Below are 12,064 nucleotides of genomic sequence, written 5' to 3'. Positions count from 1 at the left end.
AACAGCGTGGTTTTGAGTCAAGAGTCAAGTTTTTTTTTTTTTGCTAGGGGCTATACGTCGCACCGACACAGATAGGTCTTATGGCGACGATGGGATAGGATAGGCCTAGGAGTTGGAAGGAAGCGGCCGTGGCCTTAATTAAGGTACAGCCCCAGCATTTGCCTGGTGTGAAAATGGGAAACCACGGAAAACCATTTTCAGGGCTGCCGACAGTGGGATTCGAACCTACTATCTCCCGGATGCAAGCTCACAGCCGCGCGCCTCTACGAGCACGGCCAACTCGCCCGGTAGAGTCAAGTTTAACACGAATTGAGCAAGTAGTCATATTGAACAAAAATTATGGTTATGACCAATGTTTGGTCAGGCTAGCCTGGGGAGGCATATAAAGGGTGGTCGGAAACAACGTGAGCCGGGTACATCAGCGTCAGAGGGTGGGTCATGCTGAAAAATAATTTGAAAAATTAATTCGATATCTATCACAGTTGTCATTTTATCAGCTGCTGAAGTTAGCCAATCACATCACTTCGCGGGTGAATTCGAATGGGCTTTGTGCGGCTGTGTTGCTAAATCTGTACGAGTCTTATGACTGGTATGAGAGCATCAGCCGAAAAATAAATCGCCAGTGGAGGGGTTTGAATACATACCTCCCAGCTGACAGGATCGCGGTACGGTGACACTGGCTGAAACCAACGGTGTGTTTGTGTTTGATACTGATTTCTCGGCATGGCTCTCAAGCCGTTCATAAGTCACGTGTATATTTAGCCCATTTAAATTCGTCCGCGTAGCGACCTGATTGGCTAACATCAGCAGCTGATAAAATGACAAAGGAGCGAGATATCGAATTCATTCTTTAAAATTATTTATCAGCATGACCTACCCTCTAACGGCCATATACTCAGTTCATGTTGTTTTCAACCACCCTGTGTAGGCCTACGAGTGGAAATACGTATCTCGCGTAGTACAGTACATTGGCACTGCATTGTGCTATTCATCACAGTGGTGCCGCACCGAACAGTTACAGCTTGAAGAATAGCTCTGCATTCGGAAGACGGTGGTCTGGTCCAACTGTCAGCTGTCCTCAGAAAGATTTTCCGTGGTTTCCCGTTTTCCTCACTAAGGAAAATGCAAGAATAGTCCCTCTTATAGGCTACGGCCACTTCCCTCTCACCTTCGTCCTGCCTCAAATCCCCAGTACACATCTCCTGGCATGAGAGAGGACGTCACCATCTAAGGACCCTTGGAGGGAATGGAAGCTAAAAGAATGGGAACACATTTTTTAAAGGTAGTATCGCTACTGTATGTTAGCGGTCAGGGTCCTGGAAAAGTGTGGTTTCCAACTGATGAATTCAAGCCGCACTGAGGCGAAACACTGGTGCATATACTATTGAGTTTATTGAATTTGTGGAATAGGCATAGCAGAGCCCTGCAGCCAGGCCTACCGCGCAGCACTTCAAACCCACGGGCTCCGGCAGTCCAGCCCGTGCAGTGCCGTTCTCTTCTGACGTGGCAGCGTACTGGCCCACAGCACTGGTCTCATACAGCCCACCGCAGTCCCCCGCAGTCGGCGGGCTCAGTAGAATAACCTAGAGTACTTCTCCACAATAACATGTGCGCCGTGCGCAACGAAATGTTCACGTCACGCTACTATTCGGATCATTCACTCTACGAATTCCCGTACGCTAATAACATATTTCAAAATAGGCTAATCGCATTTTGAAATTAAACGGTAGAGATTTCTCCTGCTCTGTAATAATAATAATAATAATAATAATAATAATAATAATAATAATTGAAATCAAACAGAAACTTTATTATAAAGTAATATTCGTCTGAAATTGACATCAAGTTAACTGAAAATGAATCTAAATAACACGAAGCATATTCATAGGACTTCATTCGCGTTTACCTCAAAATAAAATACAAACAGAAATGACGTGCAATATGCCAACAAGAAAAACAAACTTGAACATAGCTTTTACTTACTGTGTGTAGTTTATTGGTCATTGCTAATATGGTGGAATGGAATTACTGTCAATGAAAAGAAGAGCATCAGCATTGTCTGGTTGTAGAAGAGAATGTCGTGCGTTGAGAATGAAAATCGCTGAACTGAAATTTCACTCTGAAGCTGAACTTGATGCTTGCATACATATTACCTTCTTAGCGATCTGGTGAAATTTTGGATAGTTTTGTCATTTGTTCTCCAATAGGACGGTATATCTATCTTCTTCCATTCCACAATTTTGCTTTAAATATCTTTCCAGCTCATCTCTTGAAATAGGAGCGTCATGAACGTCAGTCCACGAAGAACACTTCATTACTTTGGCAGGTTGTGGCACGGTCATGGTATCTGATGACACGGAAGCATTAGAATGCTCGTCATTCAAGCACACCTCGTTCATCATAAGTTTTTATCTAATCATAAAAAGACAAAATCAGTCCGACTCCTTTAATCTATACTAATATAATAAAGAGAGAGCGCGAATTTTGTTGGTTTGTGTATATCTGAAGGGTAATCTCAGAAACTACTGGACCGATTCTAAAAATCCTTTTACTGATGTAAATATACATTATCTCTGAGGGACATGGGCTGTATTTTATTTCCAAACAAATTAGAGGTGGGGGGCGACGGGGGTGATATAAAAATAATAGGCTAATATAGGCGAAATATAGAATTTGTCGTGCCAGGGCGAGACTAAGCTCATTTTAAGCTCCTTGATCCTAAGAACAAATCTCGGCAAGGCCTACTGGCCCGAAAACCATGTTTTAAGGCCCTAAAACCGACCATTATGGAGATATTGGCACCACACCACCCGTGTTCACGGAATCGGATAAGGAAATGAACTGCCGTAACCATGGTAACGCCAGCTCCAGGATTCTACAGCAGCGAGATTATGCGTGTACGTTTGGGCATAGCTGCCAACCAAAATTTCTACACATAATCCCTGAGCATGTCTAAAATATATCTCAAAAAGTTAACATGTTACAGACATGAAGTGGTATTTATAATCTCTTTTAAAAATAAAGAGACATGTATTATTTTGTTTTCGGAAAAGACACTTAAGGGGGGGGGCGGTGGTTGGAAAGGACTGAAGTGTGGGTTAGCGTGAATTTTTAAGATGGGCATAGCTACAGTATATCTCAAACACTTAACATGTTACAGATGTGAAAATTGATATTTTTAATATTTTAAAAATAAAAAACATGTATTATTTTGTTTTTGAAAAACCACTTAACGTGAGACTGAAATGGGAGTTGAATTAATTTTATTAGGATAGTGGTATCTCAAAAACTGAAGTTGTTACAGACGTAGAAATTGGTATTTAGAGTCTCCTTTGAAAAGAAAGAAATACGCATTCTTTTGATTTTCTCAGATCCACTTAAGGGGGATGAAAGGACTGAAATATTAGTTGAATTATTTATATGAGGATACTTATATGAAAAATACCTAAAGATGTTGCAGACGTGAAAATGGGTAGGCCTATTTGAAATCACCCTTAAAATAAAAAACACTCATTTTTGGGGGAGGGGGTAAAGTTAACTTCGGAGGGGTGGGGTTGAAATAGGTGTTGAATTCTTTTCATGAGGATACAAATATCTCAAGAGCTGAAGATTTTACAGTCGTGATAATTGATATTAGGCAGCTCCTTTATCAATAAACACGTATTTTTCGTTTTCGGAAAACTACTTAATGGACTGAAAAGAATTGAAAAAGCAGGTGAATTTTTAAAATGAGTACCGGTATATTTACAGTGTATGTCAAAAACTTTACATGTTACAGACATGGAACTTGATACTTGGAATGTCCTTTAAAAATAAAGAAACATTTATTTTTCTTTTGTTTACGGAAAATCCACGTAGGTGGGGGTGGAGGAAGGACTGATAAAGGGGTTGAATTCTTTTCATGCGGATACTTATATCTCAAAACCTGAAGATGTTACAGATGTGGAAATAGGCCTATGTATTTGGAATCTACTTTAAAAATAAAGAAACTTTTTTTTTACTTGAGAAAAGACGTTCTCACGTGTACAGTTATATGTCGCATGGTCATCTTAGCCCCAAAAGGCAATACCACGCACTTGATTTACAAAGAGTTTCTGGGGTGAATGAAACTAAATTTTTCAGTGAGGTTTTATACTTCAGGGATTTTCAGATAATGTCTTAGTACAGTACCGAGGAACGATTACTTTTATCAAATTACGAAATCCAAGCGAGAAGCCGCGGGTAACTGCTAGTGTGTACCTAAAGTCACCGCAGATCGTACAGCACACAAAATTAACGTCTTTCCCATCACCGTCAACTGCAGGCTTGAATACCAACCAAATACGACTTTTAAGTTTAGGATCCGGTTCGGAAGTCTTGTATTGTGCGGTTTTTAGTTCATTTGTTGCTTCTTTTAACTTCACGATTTTTTGCCACGGTTTCTTTTCTTTGTGGAACTACAGTCCACATTCGTTTCCGATAACAGGATAGACGGAGAAGTTAAACTGTAAACCACTGCAAACTTATCGTCTCCACTCGACCGTAATGCAACGCACTCCGCTGACACGCAGTAAACTGTACACATTGAAGCAGTCAGCCCAATGAACTACCACAGCGCTGTCCTTGGCTCACCGCGTACGAATGACAGAACGCTACCCAGACAGGCCCATGTGATGACGTCACGGGCTTCTTATTTTCGAGCCTTTCAAAGCCCATTGCATCTACTGCCGAAGCAGCTCATGAGCTGGGCTTCTCTGCAGGACTCTGAGGCATAGGTCTATTCTTTCTTAGTGACGTCCCAAGTTAGCTTTTTCCTCGGACTCAGCGATGGATCCCACCTCTGCCAACCCAAGGCCATTTGGTCGGGGATACAACTGGGGAGGAAGACCAGAACCTAGCCCAAATTTTCTCACCTATTATGCTGGAAAGGGGCCTTGTAGGTGTTGGGAAGAATGGAAGGGTAGGCAAGGAAAAGATAAGGAAGCGGCCGTGGTGTTAAGTTAGGTACCATCCTGGTATTTGCCTGAGAAGAAGTGGGAAACCACGGAAAACCGCTTCGAGGTTGGAATTTCTGAAGGAAACATGTAATCGTCTGCAAATTTCCGTACGATGATTGGGTACAAATGCTAGTATGAAATAAAAGTAAATACCTGTATTTATTTGACAGTGATCGCTCAGAGTGCGTGCGACTCCTTGGCTGAATTATCAGCGTACTGGCCTTCAGTGCACAGGCACTCGGGTTGGGTTCCCACCTAGGCCGAAAATTTTAAACATGCTTGGTCATTTACTCTGGCTTGGGGAATAGGTGTTTGTGTTCGTCTTAATACACACCTTCATTTACATAGTGACTAACCACCATAGAAACACGCAGATATCAATACGTTCCTCCGCATAAGTTTGGCGTCAGGAAGGGCATCCGGCCATAACACTGGGCTTAATATCCATTAATTACAATCCCGGATAATTGTAAAAAAAAGCCGTAAAATAAGAAGAAGTAACCATTCCGAATGTTCCTACCACTCTTTGAGATTTTTTCATTCATAGGCCTCTAATGCGTAAATTACAGAAAACGTCATGAACTATAATATATATTGGATAGCAGGCCTAGACAATCCGGTCCTAGTGACTGTGTGACGTACCCACTTGGCCCACAGATGAATGACAAAATTATAACGTGGCGGGTCACTTTAATATTAAAATAAATAAATGATATGTCATTGTTTCTCCATAAACAGTATCCCAAGGGCGCCAGTCTTCAAGCTTATGGCTTGAAAACAAAAGTAGATAATTAATAATAATAATAATAATGCGTAATGAGACTCAAAAAACTCCCAGGGGTGAGGTGAACGGAACACAAATCATTAAGTACACTAACTTGGAATTTAAGGATCATTAATAATCATTTCATAAAATACAAATTAGAACAGCTATTTATTAAGATGAAAAACGTGACGTAACGGCGTTTTAACAACATCTGAACTTACGGAAGCAAAAGAAAAATTGAATGAAATTAATTTTTTAAAATGAACTGTTGCGCGAAGACTTGCAGTAACTTATGCCATAAGCTCACCATATGTAGACTCTGTTGTCTTGAAGCTGATGATATGTGGATCTCGTACCGACTGCCTTCTCTGTTGTTGGATTCCAGTCCTACTTCTACATTTCCTGTCCTTAACACTTCCTACTGTACTCCTTACATAAAGTCGTAATGAGTCCTAATTTTAAGTGCAAAACCACCATGGGTTATGCTCATGGAGAGAATACATTCGTATTCTTCCGTATTACGGAACAGTAGCGTAGCTAAATTCATAATAAGAGCTCGCCTGCCCTATACTAGTCAAAGCCGGTCTCCCGTTGACTACCTCTCGTCATTGAGATAACAAGTCCCAATGAGAGTAACTTTTGAGTAGAATATACTCAGATGCGAAGTGAACTAAGTTAAAATCTTCTCCGATGTGTAGACGTAGAATCGTAGTAAGAGTATGAATAAGAATATAAATGAGAAAGTCCGAATGTCCTCTCCAGCCCTTGTCGGTGGTATTTATCGGTTCAAAAGTCTCCTTCCATCAGGCATATCACATGGTCCAGTAAGATTCGAGGTCTCATCCCTTCTCCCTTGTATTGCTGTGAATACATCACGTTGCTTCATTACGTTCATTCACATAGGCTGAACTTTCCCGCTGAAATAAAGCGTCTCGAAGCGGAGTTTGAAAAGTGGGTGTTAATAATGTATCAACTGTCTCTTGATGAGGTGGAGAGGGTAATATCTCTCGTAACCTCGATGACGTACTTTTCCTGGAACTGGGCTGAAATTAGCCTGCTGACACTGGTCACCTCACAACGGCTATTGGAATATTTACTGCAAGTTATAAATATGCGTGTTGTTGAAATACTTTACCCAATAATTTGTTCGTTCAGAATACGTTATAGCCGCGATACAAAGAAATGAAATGATGATTGAAATGGATGATAAAAACCCTATCTATATATATAAAATAACTTGTCCTGACTGACTGACTGACTGACTGACTGATTCATCATCGCCGAGCCAAAACTACTGGACATAAAGAAATGAAATTTTGGGAATACATTCATATTAAGATGTAGGTGCTCGCTAAGAAAGGATTTTTGGATATTCCTTCGCTAAGGGGGTGAAAAGGGGGTTGGAATTTTAAAATGAGTGTATCTATATCTCAAAACTTTGAAAGTTTACACATGTAAAAATTGGTATTTAGAATCTCCTTTAAAAATAAGGAAATACGTATTTTTTTGTTTTCAGAAAATCCCAATAGGAGGGGTGAAAACGGTAAAAAAGGGGGTTGAATGCCTTTAATCAGAATACCGGTACTTATATCTCAGAAACTGAAGATATTACAGACCTGAAAATTGGTACCTTTGATCTCTTTTAAAAATAAAGGAACACGTATTTTTTTGTTTTTGAAAAATCCAAATAATGGGGGTGAAAAGGGGGGTGAATTTTTAAAATGAGTGTATCTATATCTCAAAACTTTTAAAGTTTATAGATGTAAAATATGGTATTTAGAATCTCCTTCAAAAATAAAGAAACACGTTTCTTTTTCGGAAAATCCCGATAGGAAGGGTGGAAAAGGGTGAAAAAGAGGCTGAATGCCTTTAACGAGGCTACTTATATTTCAGAACCTGAAGATATTACAGACCTGAAAATTGGTATTGGGGATCCACTTTAAAAATAAGGAAACACGTATATTTTCGTTTTTGAAAAATCCGGATAATGGGGGTGAAAAGGGGGTGAATTTTTAAAATGAATGTGTCTATATCTTAAAACTTTAAAAGTTTACAGATGTAAAAATTGGTATTTAGAATCTCCTTTAATAGTAAAGGAATAAGTATTTTTTCGTTTTCTGTAAATCCCAATAGGCGGGGTGTAAAAGGGTGAAGAGTGGGTTGAATGCCTTTAATGAGGATACATATATCTCAGAAAGTGAATATATTACAGAACTAAAAATTTGTATATGGGATCTCCTTTAAAAATAAAGAAACGTGTATTCTCCGAAAATCCAATGAAAGGGGGGGGGGGAAAGAATTCTAAAATTAATTGACTTAATTCTATGAGAATACATACATCTAATAAAAACTAAAGTTGTTACGGACGTGAAAATTGGTATTTTTATCTCCTTTAAAAACAAAGAAATACGCGTTTTGTGGGGGAAACCATCCTTGGGGGCGGGAGTGGAAAGGAGTTGAATTCCTTTCATGAGGACACATAAATCAAAAACTGAAGAAGTTAGAGTCGTGATAATTGCTATTTAGAAGATCCTTTACTATTAAAGAAACAAGTATTTTTTGCCGGAAAATTCACTTAAGGGGGGGGGGGGGAGAAGTGTGAAAGGAAGTAAAAAAAGCGAATTATTTTTATGGGGATATTTATATCTCAAAACTCAAGGTAATAGACGTGAACATTGGGGTTTGGAATCTCCTTTAAACATAAAGAAACACTAATGCTTTTAAATTTTTTTTTTGGGGGGGGGGGAATAAACTTAACGGCGGTGGGGTGTAAGAGGAGGTGAGACCAATTGATTTTGCTGTTCATAATGTACTTATAAGGAGCCTCCGTTGCTCAGGCGGCAGCGCGCCGGCCTCTCACAGCTGGGTTCCGTGGTTCAAATCCCGGTCACTCCATGTGACATTCGTGCTGGACAAAACGGAGGCGGGACAGGTTTTTCTCCGGATACTTCGCTTTTCCCTGTCATCATTCATTCCAGAAACACTGTCCAATATTTCATTTCATTTGTCATTCATCGATCATTGCCCCAGAGGAGTGCTTCGGCAGCCGGCACAATTCCTACTGTCGCCGCTAGATGGGGATTTATTCATTCCATTCCTGACCCTGTCGAATGACTGGAAACAGGCTGTATATTTTCGATGTACTTATTCTGATCATAAACCGATCTTTTTAATCTTTCCTGGGTTCGCTTTCAACAGCCAACTTTTCCTTCGGAGAACGTTCTTATATTACAGTAGATTCTCCTGGCATATGAATAAAAATTTAAGCACATTTGAAATAAACGATAGGAATGAGATTGACCGTCCAATTGTTCACCTCTATAATAAGGTCAATAATGCACGGAAGTATGTCATTCGTATCGCCAGAAATCCCGCACACTTGCCTACGCGCGACATTGGTGCTGGTCACATTCTCAACAATAACAATGGCAGCAGATGTAATTTACCGCCAAGTAGCGGTCTTGCATCTTGCTCTGGGGTCCAGAACATCTATAATAATAATAATAATAATAATAATAATAATAATAATAATAATAATAATAATAATAATAATAATAATAATAATAATAATAATAATGTTCTGGTCCGTCGTCAAATGTGCGGACCGCGGTGGAAACGGGTCCTGGACGGGTAATGACTAAGAATGCAGACTGGCCGCGGGTTCAGTACCGCCAAGGCACCCAAGACGACACCACGCCGGATCTCCTGAAGGATTTGTTCCATATTAAAAATGCTTATAAGAAAAGATGGCAAAGATTTAGGGACCCAACTGACAGGGTGGAATACCTGGACCTAGCCTGGGAAGTACGAAATCGATTGCTGGAAATAAAGATTGAAAAATGGGAGGAAACTTGCCATAATCTATTAGAAAACGAGTCAGATCGCGAAGTTTGGCGGATTCTCGCAGTAAACGATTCAGATCGCGAATTTCGGCTGATTAAATATCTAAAACAACATTCAATTATAAATTTCAGTATAATACCGTAGCGAAGCACGGGTATCTTGCTAGTCTATATATATAAAATAACTTGTCCTGACTGACTGACTGACTGACTGACTGATTCATCATCGCCGAGCCAAAACTACTGGACATAAAGAAATGAAATTTTGGGGATGTATTCATATTAAAATGTAGGTGCTCGCTAAGAGAGGATTTTTGGATATTCCGTCGCTAAGGGGGTGAAAAGGGGGGTGAAATTTTAAAATGAGTGTATCTATATCTCAAAACTTTAAAAGTTTACAGGTGTAAAAATTGGTATTTAGAATCTTCTTTAAAAATAAGGAAACACGTATTTTTTTGTTTTCAGAAAATCCCAATAGGAGGGATGAAAAAGGGTGAAAATGGGGGAAAATGGGTTGAATGTCTTTAATCAGGATACCGGTACTTATATCTCAGAAACTGAAGATATTACAGACCTGAAAATTGGTACTTTGGATCTCTTTTAAAAATAAAGAAGCACGTAGTTTTTTGTTTTTGTAAAATCCAATTAATGGGAGGGTGAAAAGGGGGTGAATTTTTAAAATGAGTGAATCTATATCTCCAAACTTTTAAAGTTTGCAGATGTAAAAATTGGTATTTAGAATCTTCATTAAAAATAAAGAAACACGTATTTTTTTGTTTTCGGAAAATCGCAATAGGAGGAGTGAAAAAGGGTGAAAAAGGGGTTGAATGCCTTTAATGAGGCTACTTATATCTCAGAAACTGAAGATATTATAGACCTGAAAATTGGTGTTTGGGATCTCCTTTAAAAATAAAGAGACACGTATTTTTTTGTTTCTGGAAAACCCAATTAAGGGGGGTGAAAAGGGGGTAATATTATAAAATGATTGTATCTATATCTCAAAACTTTTAAAAGTTATAGATGTAAAAATTGGTATTTAGAATCTCCATTAAAAATAAAGAAACACGTATATTTCGCTTTCGGAAAATCGTAATAGGAAGGGTGGTAAAGGTTGAAAAAGGGGTCGAATGCATTTCATGAGTCTACTTATATTTCACAACCTGAAGATATTACAGACCTGAAAATTGGTGTTTGGGATCTCCTTTTAAAATAAAGAAACACGTAATTTTGTCTGTGGAAAATATAATTAATGGGGGGGGGTTGAAAAGGGGGTGATTTTTTAAAATGAGTGTATCTATATCTCAAAACTTTTTAAGTTTATACATGTAAAAATTGGTGTTTAGAATCTCCTTTAAAAATAAAAAAAACACGTATTCTTTTGTTTTCGGAAAATCTCAATAGGAAGGGTTTAAAAGGGTGAATAATGGGTTGAATGCCTTTCATGAGGCTACTTATATTTCAGAACCTGAAGATATTACAGACCTGAAAATTGGTATTTTGGATCTACTTTAAAAGTAAAGAAACACGCATTTTTTCGTTTTTGGAAAATCCAAATATTGGGGGTGAAAAGAGGGGGTGAATTTTTTAAAATGAGTGTGTCTACATCTTAAAACTTTAAAATTTACAGATGTAAAAATTGGTAGTTAGAATCTCCTCTAAAAATAAAGGAACACGTATTTTTTTTGTTTCCCGTAAATCCTAATAGGAGGGGTGTAAAAGGGTGAAAAATGGGTTGAATGCCTTTAATGAGGATACACATATCTCATAAACAAAAGATATTACAGAACTGATAATTTGCATATGGGATCTCCTTTAAAAATAAAGAAACACGTATGTTTTAGTTTTTCAAAAGCCAATTAATGGCGGTTAAACAGGAGTGACAAATTGGGGTGAATTTTTTGAAAGACTATCTACAGAATATCTTGCAAACCTAAAATGTTACAGACGTAAAGAGTGGGTGTAAATCTCCTGTAAATGTAAAAAATATAGGTGATTTGTTTTTGGAAACTCCACTTAAAGGGAACTCAAAAGGGGTGAAATTTTAAAATGAGAATTTTTACAGTATATCTAAAAAAACTTAGCATGTTACAGAAGAGAAAAATGGTATTTTTTATCTCTATTAAACATAAAGAAACGTGTACTTTTAGTTTTCGGAAATACCACTTGGTTGGAGGAAGGGGGGGGTGTATAAGTGACTGAAAATGGTGATGAATTCTTTTAATCAGGCTACTAATATCTCAAAAATGAAGATGTTACAGACGTGAAATTTGATATTTGCAATCTGCTTTAAAAGTAAAGAAACACGTATTCTCGGAAAATCCAAAGAAGGGGGGGGGTGAAAGAATTGAAAAATTAATTGACTTAATTGTATGAGAATACATACATCTAATAAAAACTAAAGTTGTTACAGACGTGAAAATTCGTATTTGGACCTCCTTTAAAAACAAAGAAGAACGCGTTTTGGTGCTGAAACCATCTTG

This window comes from Anabrus simplex, chromosome 2, assembly GCF_040414725.1.
Source record: "Anabrus simplex isolate iqAnaSimp1 chromosome 2, ASM4041472v1, whole genome shotgun sequence".
Taxonomy (NCBI): Eukaryota; Metazoa; Arthropoda; class Insecta; order Orthoptera; family Tettigoniidae; genus Anabrus; species Anabrus simplex.
Note: the sequence above shows the minus strand (reverse complement) of the source record.